Source organism: Onychostoma macrolepis, chromosome 10 (assembly GCF_012432095.1).
Source record: "Onychostoma macrolepis isolate SWU-2019 chromosome 10, ASM1243209v1, whole genome shotgun sequence".
NCBI lineage: Eukaryota > Metazoa > Chordata > Actinopteri > Cypriniformes > Cyprinidae > Onychostoma > Onychostoma macrolepis.
Window position 1 is genome coordinate 17,458,197 of NC_081164.1, and position 14,121 is coordinate 17,472,317.

At 37.6% G+C, this 14,121-nt stretch overlaps 1 protein-coding gene across 2 annotated transcripts in view; it reads left to right on the top strand.

The window, feature by feature from the left end:
• Window positions 1–8,076: 8,076 nt before the first annotated feature.
• Window positions 8,077–14,121, top strand: part of stard13a (StAR-related lipid transfer (START) domain containing 13a) — a 59,257-nt gene continuing 53,212 nt past the window's right edge. For both annotated transcript variants that reach the window (XM_058788827.1, XM_058788831.1), the window contains exon 1: window positions 8,077–8,264. The gene's annotated coding sequence lies outside the window, so the exon portion shown is untranslated. The remainder of the gene's footprint in view (window positions 8,265–14,121) is intronic.

The window sequence follows — 14,121 nt, forward strand, 5'->3', positions numbered from 1 at the left end:
AAATTTTATTAAGAGGTGAGCAAGAAAGGAAAGATGACAATGAGGAATACAGAATTGTAAAGTGTTTGCTGATAAATGATACCTGCATTCTCATACCTATGGTATCTCAGGAATGCTTTTCAAATCACAGAAATATTTGTGCATTTTAGTTGAGGAATTTCAGCAATAGGCCTAGTTTCTGCTGTCTTGCCAATGTCAGGCAAAATCAGGAATTGTCACAATTCCACAAAGTACAAATATTATTCTAATACGTGAATGTAATTTTGGGTTACACTGTGCATTTGCAAAACCTTGGTTATGTTCCTATTAAATATTTATAATGTCAGAGCACGTGGTTCAATGAAGTCTGGGAAAATGTCGAAAAAGTACGTTTTAATTGATAACAAATGCACAAAAAGAAAAAACTACAAACTGTACTGCTGAACTGAACGTGTTTGCCTCGCGTTATGATATTATCATATTTTTTTTCCCCCCTGAAATCCTGAAACTAGGCAGCGCGTGAAATTGGGCACAACACCGGCCCGAAACTCAAACTCGCAACCTTTGGATTACGAGTCCGACTCTATAACCATTAGGCCACGGCTTCCCCATTATTACCCCACTATGTCCCGTCTGATGCCATCTCAGTGACAGCAGACTAAATTTAGGACCTGTCATGCCTTGTACTCTTATACCTTTTACTACGGGTTGAATGCTTGAATCTGATCCAGATCCAACTCCTCCCACCTTGCATATACCTAAACCTACCAATCTCCACCCCCTAGATGTGGATCCAACCACGCCCCCTGGATCTTGTGGACTGCAGCGAGCCCTACTTGGTTTTTCTACTTAAATCGCTATTGTGAGTAGGATTATTTCTTCTGCATCTCATCCAACGCCTCAGTTGCTAATTCCAAATTTTTGCATTTGCATTTGCTTGATTGTATTTCTTATTGTTTATTTTTTAAATCTTTTCTGGGAAAAGAGGTCTGAATGATGCAGATGGCATAAAAAATATACCACTAGATGGCAGTAACACCTATAGAGACAGTAGCTGCTTGCAAAATGTTCAGTTTTCTTTATTGAGGTCTAATACCTGAAGAAATCTATACATGCTGTACACTACTGTTCAGATAGGACAGTATATAAATAAAATAAATACTTTTTTTTAGATGTATTAATTTGATCAAAAGTGACAGTAAGGACATTTACAATGTTACAGAGGATTTCTATTTCAAAAAAATAAATGCAGTCTTGGTAAGCATAAGAGACTTCTTTCAAAGAGATTTGAAAACCCCAAAACTTCTTGCCAACCCCAAACTTTATAACAGTGCTGTAAGAGATCTGGTGTCGGATTATAAAGGAAGTATGGATGGTGTTGGACAGGTAGAGCGGTTCAGGAGATTGTAAGGCATTAAAGTCTTCATCAGTTTGGATGGTGTGACCAGATGCCAGGCAGTCCTGATATTTACTTTCCCCAGCATGCATTGCAACATATTGTTATGAATTCTGAGAACGCACTTCTTGCTTTTTGCATCCCTGTCAGTCTGTATCCTGTCACTGAGGCTCAGAGACACTTAGAAGCCCCAAAAGAGTTTATTTATATCCCTGGGTTGTGTGTTCGTGGCACGGGGATGAACATGCAGTGTGGCTTCATTATGCCTATTAAATGAAAGCATGACAACTATATGACTAGAGTTTTGCATTTTCACAGGAAAATGTAAGTAGTTTTTGCCTATTAGGGAATTGTGGATGGTTGCTAGGGTGTTCTTGATTTGCAAGTTTTATTCTTAGGGTTAATTAACTAATATTTAAATTAAAGGTGCACGCTGATTTGCACCAAAGTTTAATTTTAATAGAGTTAGAGGTTTGTTAAAATTCATGTAGAAAAGAATCATATATATTTCACGATATGTAAATATAACCTACACTGGTGTGTTTTTTTCTTTCCATAGTGATTAATAATATATTGCATTCTTGGCTTATAAAATGCTGCATAAGCTTTATCTGCTCTCAGCAGTGCCAAGGTGTATTTTAAAAGTGGGTCAGTCTGTCATTCGTCATTTCTTGTTCTGTTTTTACTTTCTTTAACCTTGCAATCCACATTGTCATGGTCAGGGCTGGTGTTTCTCTGTGGTAATGTAATGCGGGTTGTCTTGTGATCAGAATAAAATCAATACTCTGCTGTTGGATCAGAAGGTTGTTATGACTAATTGTCTCCACTGGAGTGCTGTAAAATGTTTTATTGAGTTATTAAAACACTCATTACATCCTTGAGAATCATCCTTTAGAATGGACTCTAATACATGTGTTTTGTTCCTCAACTCTGTTTTGAGTATTGTAATTCCTAACCAAAGCAATTCCAGAGGCAGTCTGGGGGGCATTTAGTCATCTTTACACTGTTAAAAACATGTTCTGTTACAATTTTATGACCCATACATTCTCCCCACAACCCCCACAGTCCTGCCGCTGATGGTGACCCTCAAAAGGAATTATTGTGAGGAGTGAAAGAGAGAGACTTTGATGCAGTAGATGGATAGAGACAGAAAATGAAGAGCAGAGTATTTTGGGGGGGGCCCAGTGGCCACATTTAACACAGACTGGACACTTCTACTAAATGAACAAATAGCTTTGTCCTGTAGCACTCATGTCTGTCCCAGGCTGCTCAGTGTTGGTTCTCACATAGGGACCTCTTTGAGCAAGTTCTGAGTCTTAAAAAAAGTCCCCCAATCTTTCCCCCAGTAATGGCGACAATTAGAAAAAAAAGAACCCTCATTTAGTCCATGGCGACGAAGCCACTTCCTGTTCGTTTACAACCCCAGATCTCCAGATTCCCAAACACACAGCTCCAGTGTGTGTGTGTGTGTGTGTGTGTGTGTGTGTGAGGGGCTATTTTTGCCCATGTGAGGCTGGGGGAGTGTAGAGAAAGCATAGAGTGATGGAATGTCTTCAGCTATGAAATGCAGCGTGTCACACGGAGACATGCACTGACAGACAGACACATTCACACAGACACACTCTGCAGTACAAGCATACACTGCAGTGCTTTCAGCATTCATTAAATGTTCATGTTGCTGCAAAGCTCACTCAATCATAGAAGAGAACTCTGTCCACAAATCATTGGCTAGATTTTAATTAAAGAAAGAAACTAAATTTGCCAACTCACATCTGATTTAAAGGTGCCATAGAATGCATTGATACAATATTTTAAATTGGTCTCTGATATTTACATAGAAGGTATGTGGCTTAGGTAAGGACAAAAATTCTACAGAAACGGTTTTACATGTCCATATGCAATCCTAGGATTTCTCCCTAGAATGAAATGGTCTGTTATTACCTTATTTGGAAGGGTCGGTCATGAATAATAATGTTGAGCTCTGCTCTGATTGGCTGTTTCACAGTGCTGCTCATTTCAGTAGCTCACAGGAAGGAAACAAAGGGAAAATATATATTTCAATACTTTCTAGCACAGTTATATCGTTGGGTATTTATACTGTAAATAAAATGCGGGCATCAGAGAGCCGCTATTAATATGCTGGGCATTGAAACTGCTTTCAAATGCACGATCACTTTTTAGTTTCACTTTCACTTTCGAGAGTTGCCATCGCACGAGCTCTGTTTATACTATGGAGCGGCAGTACTTACCATACATTTTACAAGATCAGATGCCTGTCAGTGGTGCTCAGGATCTGTAAATCATTCGCCATCATCCTCAGTCATCTCTCCTTACTCTGTTTATGTGGTAAGTGAAATCTTATGTACTGTAATGTAACAGGCTACAGCCAGCATAAAGCTAACCATGTCCCTTTAGTGGCTCGCGTTATTTTATTAGAATGCGTTATTTGCTTTCCGTGCCTTTCTGAATACAGACACCAACCCATCCCTGCACTTCACATCCCCTGCACAGCCTGGAACATCACATTTACTTCCATGATCTGCCATTTTAGCTGTTGTTCACGCTTGTTTCTTCACAATACCTGCAGAACTTCTGATGATTCGGCTGGCGGCTGGCCTAAAACATGGGCGGGTATATGCAAATGTTGGGGGCGTAACTATTAGTGATCCCGACTGTAACATCACAGTAAGTGTTATGTTCTGATTCGCCTATTTTTCAGTGGTCTTTTGCATTCACAAAATTTACATAAGAAGGAGGAAACAACGGTGTTTGAGGCTCACAGTATGTCATTTCCACGTACAGAACTCTTATTATTCAACTATGCCAAGGTAACTACAGTTTTCCATTCTATGGCACCTTTAAGAATGACCCTTTAAAAAAAAATAAAAAATTACAATTATGAGAAATAATGAGGTGAAAAGGTGCTTTAAGAGGACACCGCTAATGATCAGTGATGTTTTTTATGCATTGTATAACTGATCTTTGACATGTTACATAGCAAATAGAGAGAATTAATGAAAAACTAGTCTCTTTTTTTGTCCTTGGAGTTTTTGAATGCTTAAAGGGATAGTTCACCCAAAAATAAAAATTCTGTCATTAATTACACACCCTCATGTTGTTCCAAACCTGCAAGGCATTCTGACGTAGAACCTGGATGCGTTGCGCCTTGTTTACAAGCAGAAGATGACGCACGCTGTACATAAAACTATCTTCATAACCCTGTCTGAAGATTTCGACAGAGAGGATGACTTGCAATTTTTTTGCCCAGCCTATACTTTTTTGAACCAGAATATACAGAAGATGAACTTGGAGAGATGTATGTTTTATGTCCGAACGCTGGCTCCTGTGTCAGCAGCACCACACGCATGCGTCGTGATACTCGTGTGAATGCACTTCGAAGACTGGACTGACACGGAAGAGAAGAAATGGTTGAATAAAGTCGTTATTTGTGTTTTCTTTGCACACAAAAAGTATTCTCGTAGCTTCATAAATTCATGGTTGAACCACTGATGTCACATGGACTATTTTAATAATGTCCTTACTACCTTTCTGGGCCTTGAATGTGTCAGTTGCATTGCTGTCTATGGAGGGTCAGAAAGCTCTCGTATTTCATCAAAAATTTCTTCATTTGTGTTCTGAAGATGTAAAGATCTTACGGGTTTGGAATTTTCATTTTTGGGTGACCTATCCCTTTAAACATTGTATAAGTTACAATTCTACTGTATGTTGTAATACTATGGTATTCTTTGAAGCATCTTTGAGTAATTAAATATCATATTTATTAAATATAGTAAATATAGTTAAGTTTTACTATTGAAATGAATATTGGTATGAATATCGTAGTCAAAGTAGCATCATGGCATACGCTCTTGTTCTGGATCATTTATTTGATGTTTGTTAGTGGCCATCAGTTCTGATACCTAGTTGTGTATATGTTTTTGAAATGGTTGCCATGGCAAACTTTACAAATGTTATAGCAAAAAAACCTAAAATATTACATGCAGTGAAACTGCTGCAGTCATTTATCCTCAGATCATCTGTGGGCAGCTTGGTTTACTGTTAAATGTTGTGTTTTTGTTTATTAAGTGTGCAAATTTAAAATATTTTAAGACCTATACGTTATAAGCTTATATTATAGCTGTGTTCTAAGATACTGTACTATAGGCACTTTGTTGTCTCCATAACATCAGAAACTCCCAGCAATAATGAAATAATATGAATATATCACAAAATAGATAATTGATATAGAATAAATTGCTTAGCACTGCATGATGTGTATGGATTCTATAGGTGGAAACTCCTAGTGTGAAAAGCATCGTATAAACATAATTACTGACACCAGCTCAGCATACATCAGCAGTCATGACAGCAGTAGTGGAATGCGTTGCCATGTGCGTAGACAACACCCCCAATTAATTTAGTATTGCATTAATTAAGGATAATTGTTTTGGAGAAAACCTGCGGTTACTTTTCCATGGTAAAATCCTCTATTTTGTTATTGGTTGACAGAATGTGCCATCTGGCCCCCAGCTGAAACAGCTGAGATTACCACGTATAGATGCCAATAGTGCACGCTTACTCTGCGTATTTATGATACAGACAGAAATCTATGTTTATAGTTACATAGGATTTTTTTTTGTGTGTGTGTGAAAATACACTACTGTACAAAATGTTGGGGAAAACTAATACTTTTATTCTGCAAAGACACTTTAAATGGATCAAAAGTGACATTTATAATGTTACATATTTGAAATAAATGCTGTTCTTTTGAACTTTCTATTCATCAAAGAATCCTGGAAAAATGTAAAATATTAAATATTAAATATAATCTGTTTCAACATTGATGACAATAAGTAATGTTTCTTAAGCACCAAATCAGTATACTAGAATGATTTCTGAAGGATCATGTGACACTGAAAATTCAGCTGTGCCATCACAAGAATAAATTTCATTTTAAAATATATTCAAACAGAAACAAATGATTTAAGATTATAATAATGTTTCACAATATTGCTGTTTTTACTGTGTTTTTGATCAAATAAATACAGCCTTGGTGAGTGTAATAGCCCTAAACTTCCAAACATTAGTATATATTTTGTTCTAACTGTGCTAATTTATTAAAATATAAATATTTAAAGAAAAATGTCTAGGGCCTGAAGTCTTTAGGTGACTCTCCGCTGCAACATTAGCTATGTTTCCATCCACCTATTTTCATGTGCATTTTGGAATAGCGCATAAAAAAACACTGGATGGAAAAATCAAGATGCAATTCTAAAAATGCGCATAAAAAACTTTTGAGTAGGATAAACTTTTTATCCAGTAAGAAAAAATGCCCATAAACTATGATGGAAACACATTTACCAAATAAATTCCACCATGCACATCAAAATAGTCATGTGACTTTGCACAATGAGATGGGATAACTTGCCTAACCAGAGGACCGATCTCGTGGCACAGCATCTGAAATGTTGTTTTGGTCGTTCTGAAATGCCTGAGCAAAGTCTGTCATCAAAGTATATCTGTATAATTGTCTTACACGACTGCGTTCCTTGTTTGCTCTGAGGTGCAAGTAATTTATCATATGTGACCCTGGACCACAAAACCAGTGGTAAGTCGCTGGGGTATATTTGTAGCAATAGCCAAAAATACATTGTATGGGTCAAAATGATCGATTTTTCTTTTATGCCAAAAATCATTAGGATATTAAGTAAACATCATGTTCCATGAAGATATTTAGTAAATTTCTTACCGTAAATGTATCAAAACTTAATTTTTGATTAGTAATATGCATTACTAAGAGCTTCATTTGGACAACTTTAAAAGTGTTTTTCTCAATATTTCGATTTTTTTTCTCCCTCAGATTCCAGATTTTCAAATAGTTATATCTCGGCCAAATATTTTCCTAATTGACACTTAAGACTGGTTTTGTCGTCCAGGGTCACATATATGAAAATTATTGTATTCAGTGGCTTCTCCTACTTTTCTTAGTTATATTTAGTGCCAGTTTATCAGGAAGTGAAGAATTTTTTCTCTTTGACTCGTTGGATGTAAACGGTGCAAATATTTTATGCGATATTCCAGTTTTGCACATGAGTTAAATTCGCATCTTTGGATGGAAACATAGTTATTGCCTCACGTGAGTGAACTACAGTCCGTGAGGAGGGTCCTGTGACAGCGTGACCGTGTCTTTGGGGCTGCTGCAGTGGTGACCTCACAGACCCAGTGCAGTGTAAAGACGTGCACACTGGGTCTGATCCAAGCCGGACATTCCTCCAGAGTCAAGCGGGAACTTTGGAGACAGTCAACCATTGTGTGATGGGTGAGGGTTTTTGAGAGGGTGGACAAGGGGGACTCGAGGGCCGAGAGGGAAGAGCATGTTTTTAACACCCCAGTTCAACCCAGCACACATCCACCCTACAGAAATAGCTGCTGTACATGCTTATGTCAGTTGCCTTTAGTCTGTTGTGAGTTCTGAAGACAAAAGTGGCATTCTTGATGAGGGTGTAAATATGGCCCCTCTGTTTGGGGCAACGTGACGTGTTTGTTCCAGAAAGCTGTTGCACAACAAGCTATATCTGAGAAAAAGCCACAAATTTCAGACTGCTTGAAATTTTAGTCTGAAAGGAGAGGAAGTGAGGTCATGTCGCTGTCCCACTGCCAAGATCATTTCCATTGTGCATGAGCTGGCACAGGGGAATCTTCAGGCGGTTGATGTGCGTGCTTGAGTCGGTGACATTTCGTTTCTTACTCACTGCTGCTGATGTGCCATCCAGGACAGCGGTGCAGAATCATCTCTCACCTGGAAGCCCAAACTGGACAGAATGAACAGCGAAGAGCCTGCCGTTTTGTTTCTTTTTGAGTAAAAGGGAGCTACTCTTATCTGAGAAAGGTAGAAGAGATTATTGCCTTTTGTGCTCATTGTAAGAATGTATTAAACTGCCAAAAAAAAACAAAAAACGAATGAAATTCATTTCTTTAAAAAAAAATCATACTGACACCAGACTTTTGCATATTTTATTTTCTGAAAAGTTATAATCCACAATGTGTATATAATTTCATATTATATTGAAAAACCTAAATAATTTTCTTTAAGTAAATTTGTCTTGATTTAAGGAAAAACTAACAATTAGCATTTTACTTGCAGTGTAGTTGCTCTTGTTTCTAAGAGTGCTTCTGTTGTCATGTTTAATTTCATGAGATTACTTGAGTCTGTTAAAACAAAGGGCTCCTTGTAGTCATACAACATTTTAAAGCCGGTGTTTCAAAGCCTCAGGTGTTTCTAACTGTGTTTGGAACTAAAACAGTCCTAGACGTACCTTCTTAAAAGTCTCGATTAATGAAATCAAGTGTGTACTGAATACTGATGGAATGAGTTTTACAGAGCAAGCGGCCGTGCTGAAGTCCAAATGCATTTGTTTTATCAATCCAGCAGTGAGGCTATATGGAGAAAAACAGCCCCCATGACATGATTCAAACACGTTTACATCACCTGTGTCCTTGAATGACTCTTTCCCATGTTAGTCTCTTTGTTTGACTTTCATTACGTGGTGCTAGATAAGATTTATGTTTGTGTGTGTGCGTGTGAATGACAAATGTTAGGTGGAGTAAGTTTGCACATCCTCTGTCTTTGCCTCTACATTAGACAATGTAACTTTGATTAATTTACTGTAGTTTGTCTGAGATCTCTTTGCCTACTTCCTCCTAAAAATAGCAGTTTACTGTGTCACAGAGAGGAAATTTGCAGATCTAGTTTTAGTGTCACTTAATGCTTTCCGGAAATCCTTTTCTAGTGGGCTGTACCCACCTTGAGTGTTTATTAACTTTATTTTAAAATTTATTTAAAATTTAATTTAATTTAATTTTATTGCATTTTTTTTTTAAAGATTTATTTTTGCCATCTCCACCTTTATTACGATAGGACAGATCAGAACTGACAAGCGTAGTGGGAGAGAGATAGGGGGCGGGAAACAGGAAAGGTCCTAACAGCACTACATGTCAGTGCACTGCCCACAAGGCTATTGATGCCAACATAATTTAATTATTCAATTTAATTTAATACGTTTAATTTAATTCCAATTTCAATAATCTAATTTCAAATAAGGGCCACATTGTCAATATGTGTGAATTAAGAAATGCTTTCAGAATTAACGTTTAATGATGTTTGTGTAGTTTTATTGTCATGTTGCGATGTTGGTTATTTGTCTCTATTCTGGTTATTCTTTTCTGGACTATCTAAGGAAAAACTTTATGGATCCAGAAGCACAAAATCATACAACATAATGTAATGATCCTGATATAATGATAGAAATTGTGTAACTTTCCCTTTAATTATATTATAACTGTATTTCCTATACCATGCTTTACTTTATAAAGTGTCCTATGAATGTTTTTGTTTCCTCTTTTATCTTTCTGTCCATCACTCTCTAATAGATTGACCCATTTTAGAAAGCGCCAGAGATCATGCATACAGCCTGACTTCATCCTTGTGATCCCGTGTGACATTTCTTAACCTTGTGACTCTAGTCCCAGGCTGATTCAGACCAGTTTCCTGTCTAGTATGAGAGCTCATCAGGGAATTAATGGTGACATTTACACCAAACAGTCCAAATAATTTCATTTCCTGTCATGGCCTCGCCTCAGGAAGAGGTAGAATCAGGTCTGTGATGAGGATTCTGATTGTGTGGTGTCAGTGTTGTCAAACACAGCTGGGGATTAAGGGCAGATGAAGTACATTTCAGGAAACATGTCCACTGTGATTGTCCTCAGATTGTTACAGCCCTCACGGTCGATTAAAACTCCATCTGCCGAGGGCCGACCTGTCGCGTTAAAAACAGGACACGCACCTCACAACCTCTTTCTCCCTCCGTTTTATTGATTTCTTTATCTTGTTAGACTGAACACAGTCAATAAGAGAGTTTGAAAAGCAGTTCTATACTGCACAAAGGGGTTAATTATTTTACATATTGTGCAAATAAAGATTGAAATAACTCTGTACACAAAGCATTAGGGTTACAAATGGTGAAACCAAACCCGTGCATGCCTCATTTACAGGCCCAGTTGAGTAATATCTGTTAATTCCAGGCTCTGTGAGGGGTTGCATGTGAAATTTGGGCTAGCGGTAAAGCTGCAGCGGGGGACATCCATTGCCTGGAACTCAATGGATTTTGAGTCATATAGAGGTCGCAGAAATGGCCCCCACATAACACTTAATCCGAGTTTACCGTCACATTTTGAGGTCACAAAACACTGAGACATTACACCCTCAATTGTTTTGCCTAGAAGGCAATGATTAAATGAAGATGACTTATAACAAGCATTTGACTGTATTGTTTGTGTTCACATTGCAGATGTTGCAGCTTATTGCAGTCTATATGTATATGTATATATGTCTTTGTATCTTGTTTTGTTTAAAGGGGTCATCAGATGCAAAATTCACTTTACAAGTTGTTTGAACATAAATGTTTGTTGGAAGTGTGTGTACACATCCATCCTATAATGATAAAAATCCACCCAGTATTTTTTTAAATCCCTATTTTAAAATGCCCTTCAAAATCAGGCTGTTCTGAGATTCCTGTCAGAATGACGTAGTTCTGCACAGACCACTCCCACGATAGTTGATTGACACGGCCGTCTTACCTTAGACCCGCCCTGCGTGAAATGAGAGCTGTCCGCTATTGTGTCGACTCCGGTGCAGAGGAAGACAAGAATGTCTCTGATTAAGTGATTGAAGTGTTTTGTTGTTGATGTAATAGTGAACATAGCAGTCGTCAGTTACTCCCGACATGTGAGCCACTGAAGACACAGAGGATTAACGTTACTTTTGTTTTGAGGGGAATGCGCCGATCCCCGATCTACATAAATGCGTCTATGTTCCCGCGAATCATTCGTGATCCAGCCTCATCTACAGAAGAAGTGAGTTATAAGGGTTTTTTATGAATCTTTGCAAATCGCCTTTCCTAATAATGTGGTAGTTAGCCAGTTTCACGGCTGGAATTTACAGTCTGCTCATCCTTCCACGGAAGAGAGGGGCGGGGTCAGCAGAGTCATTAGCATTTAAAGCAACATGGACTAAAAAATAGCTTGCTGAAAACAGCTGATTTTGACAGGGTAAAAAAGGTGTTTTTTACACTACCATTGAGAAATTTTAACCAAAGTATGTTATAGACTTTTCATTAAGACCATAAAGAATCATATCAACTTGTGGAAAATGAGCATCCGATGACCCCTTTAATGCCTATGTCAGAGTTTAAGGTCGTGGGACCATACCAGGCTTCTCGGACTGAGTTTATTTTTCCTCGGCTACTGCTGATAAAATGCAGCTGTCCAAATGTGTCTCTGAGTGATGAGCGAGCCGCAGAGGGCCGGACGCATCCAGCCTTGCAAGCCGTCCAGCCATCTGCAGGCAAAACAGATAACGGGTCTGTCCTCCCCCAACCCTTGGGTCGAGAAAACAGCCGTTTGTGACCAGGTCATGGTGTGCTCCTGGACCAGCATGCTTGCACAGCTACATTGTTCCTCTTGGGTCATGAAAACAGGAGGGAAATTAGATAATTATGCCCAGGCTTGTGATATAGGTAACTGTGCTTGGTTCACTTTCCCTGTTGAAAAAACCCCAGCATATATGTATGTTTTGAAGCATGGCAGCTGGTTTGAGCTGGTTTAAGCTGGTCCTTAGTTTGGTCATGAGCTGGTTTAAGCTGGCCATGTGCTTAACCAGCTCAGGACCAGCTTAAACCAACAAAACATACCTAACCAGCATATGCTGTTTTTTTCAACAGGGTTTCCTGGGATGAAACTTTCTAAGACCACAGGGATACTTCACCCAAAAATGCTAATTCATACCAAGCCTTTTTTCTGAAGATATTTTAAAGAATGTCTCAGTGGGGTCCACAACAACATTAGACTTAATTGAATTTGTCCAGTGAGCAACTGAAAGTTTTTATTTGTTCTTCACATTTCACATCAGGCATTTTTCAAAATAATACAGAAAAAGTATCAAAAGACACAACATGCTGTAAGGATTACAGCAGTGGACATTTGCTTCCATTCTTGCATCCTAAAGTCTGGTAGAGTTTTATCCTCTTTCAAGTTCACATACTTGTGTTGAGTGTGTTTAGGGTCTAAAGATGGTATCCAACGAAGGTCACTTCTGCCTTTGTCCTGGATGGTCTCAGAGGACTGTGATTCTGTCTGAGCATGATCGTGCACACGTAGCTCAAATGAACTTTTGGTCTGTGTGGGAGCTCTAGAAAAATGTGATCTTTCCCCTATTCTTTTGAAAAGAAACATTTGTTCAGTTGAAACCATACAGTCTCAGCTAACACTTTCATGTATTGTTGAAGTTATTCTTGGTCAGACATGCAGGGCCAGCATTTCCTCTGGGTCCTTTCTTTTTTTAGAATATCACATGCAAGCCCGATATGTGGGTCGTATCAGAAACCTATTATTTCTTTAGCTAGTCAAATGGCCTTCATTCTATCCCAACTAGATCAGTTCATAGACACCCCTGAGACTAGCTAAGAATGAAGGTCAGAAACAAACCAAAAATAAACGTCCGCTTCCCTAAAAGTGTCAATATTTTTAGAGTTAGAGGTTAACCCCTTGATTAACGAAAGGACTGTAGCCTGTCTGAAATTTTGTCTTATGTGGCCAGTGCTTGTGTTGTGAATTTCTTGGTTTTATGATTTTTATTTATTTATTTGTTTATTTTGCAATAATGCATTTTCATCTTTGATACAACCATGATACTTAACTTGAGTGAATGAATCCCATATTTATGTATCATGGTATTTACGTACCTCAGGGTTAGTGCAGTGACATTTTTTTATTGTATTTAAAAGGTGATTTTTATATAATAAAAAAAAAAAATATATATATATATTATTTTATATTCATAAAATAATTATACATTTTATATAATAATTACACATTTATAAAAAATAAAAGGTAACACTTTACTTAAAGCCTTGTGTGTATAATGGATTAAAAGTGGTTTTAGTGCATTAATTATGCCTTGTAATGCACCTTATAATGCATTAAAAGCTCATGAATAATTGTAACCACAGTTAATACATTATAACACTTATCAATTCATTGTTACACTATGCATTTTAAATTTGGTTATAATTTTTTACGAGAAGATATAATGTATTACAATGCACATTATGAATAATTATAATGCATTATAGGCTTTAATAACCCTTTATAATGCATTATACATAAAGGCTTTAAGTAAAGTGTTACCAAATTGAATAGTATAATATATAACATTAATAAAATAAATATTAAAATATGCTTTTTAACAAAAATCTGTTTGACTCTGTTGCTTGCTATAGGTGCTGCTGGACTAAGGCTGTCTGTCCACTTTCTGTCCAGAAATATTGTAGCTCTGAAATCAAAGACTAAAATAGAGTTTCCATTGATTGCTGAGTGAGATCTCTGTCTACTGGCTCTCTTGTGTAATTGGAGCCTTCAATCAATAAGAAAGCATGAGATCAGCATTTGCTGGATTTCCGAACTGAAACAACCTCATCAGCTTAAGTATTCCTCCCAAACCTCCTCAGAAACTCACACATCCAGTTTAGCCTTCCTGTGATACCTTTTCTGCTTCTGTTTAAAGACATGTTCTCTTTTATGGACTGTAAGCCAGTGTAAAGCCAGCTATCGATGTTGGAATGTTGATGTTAGTTGATGATGCTTGTTGAGTCCTTAAAGGACTGTTTCTCACGAGATAAAAGCATTTTATT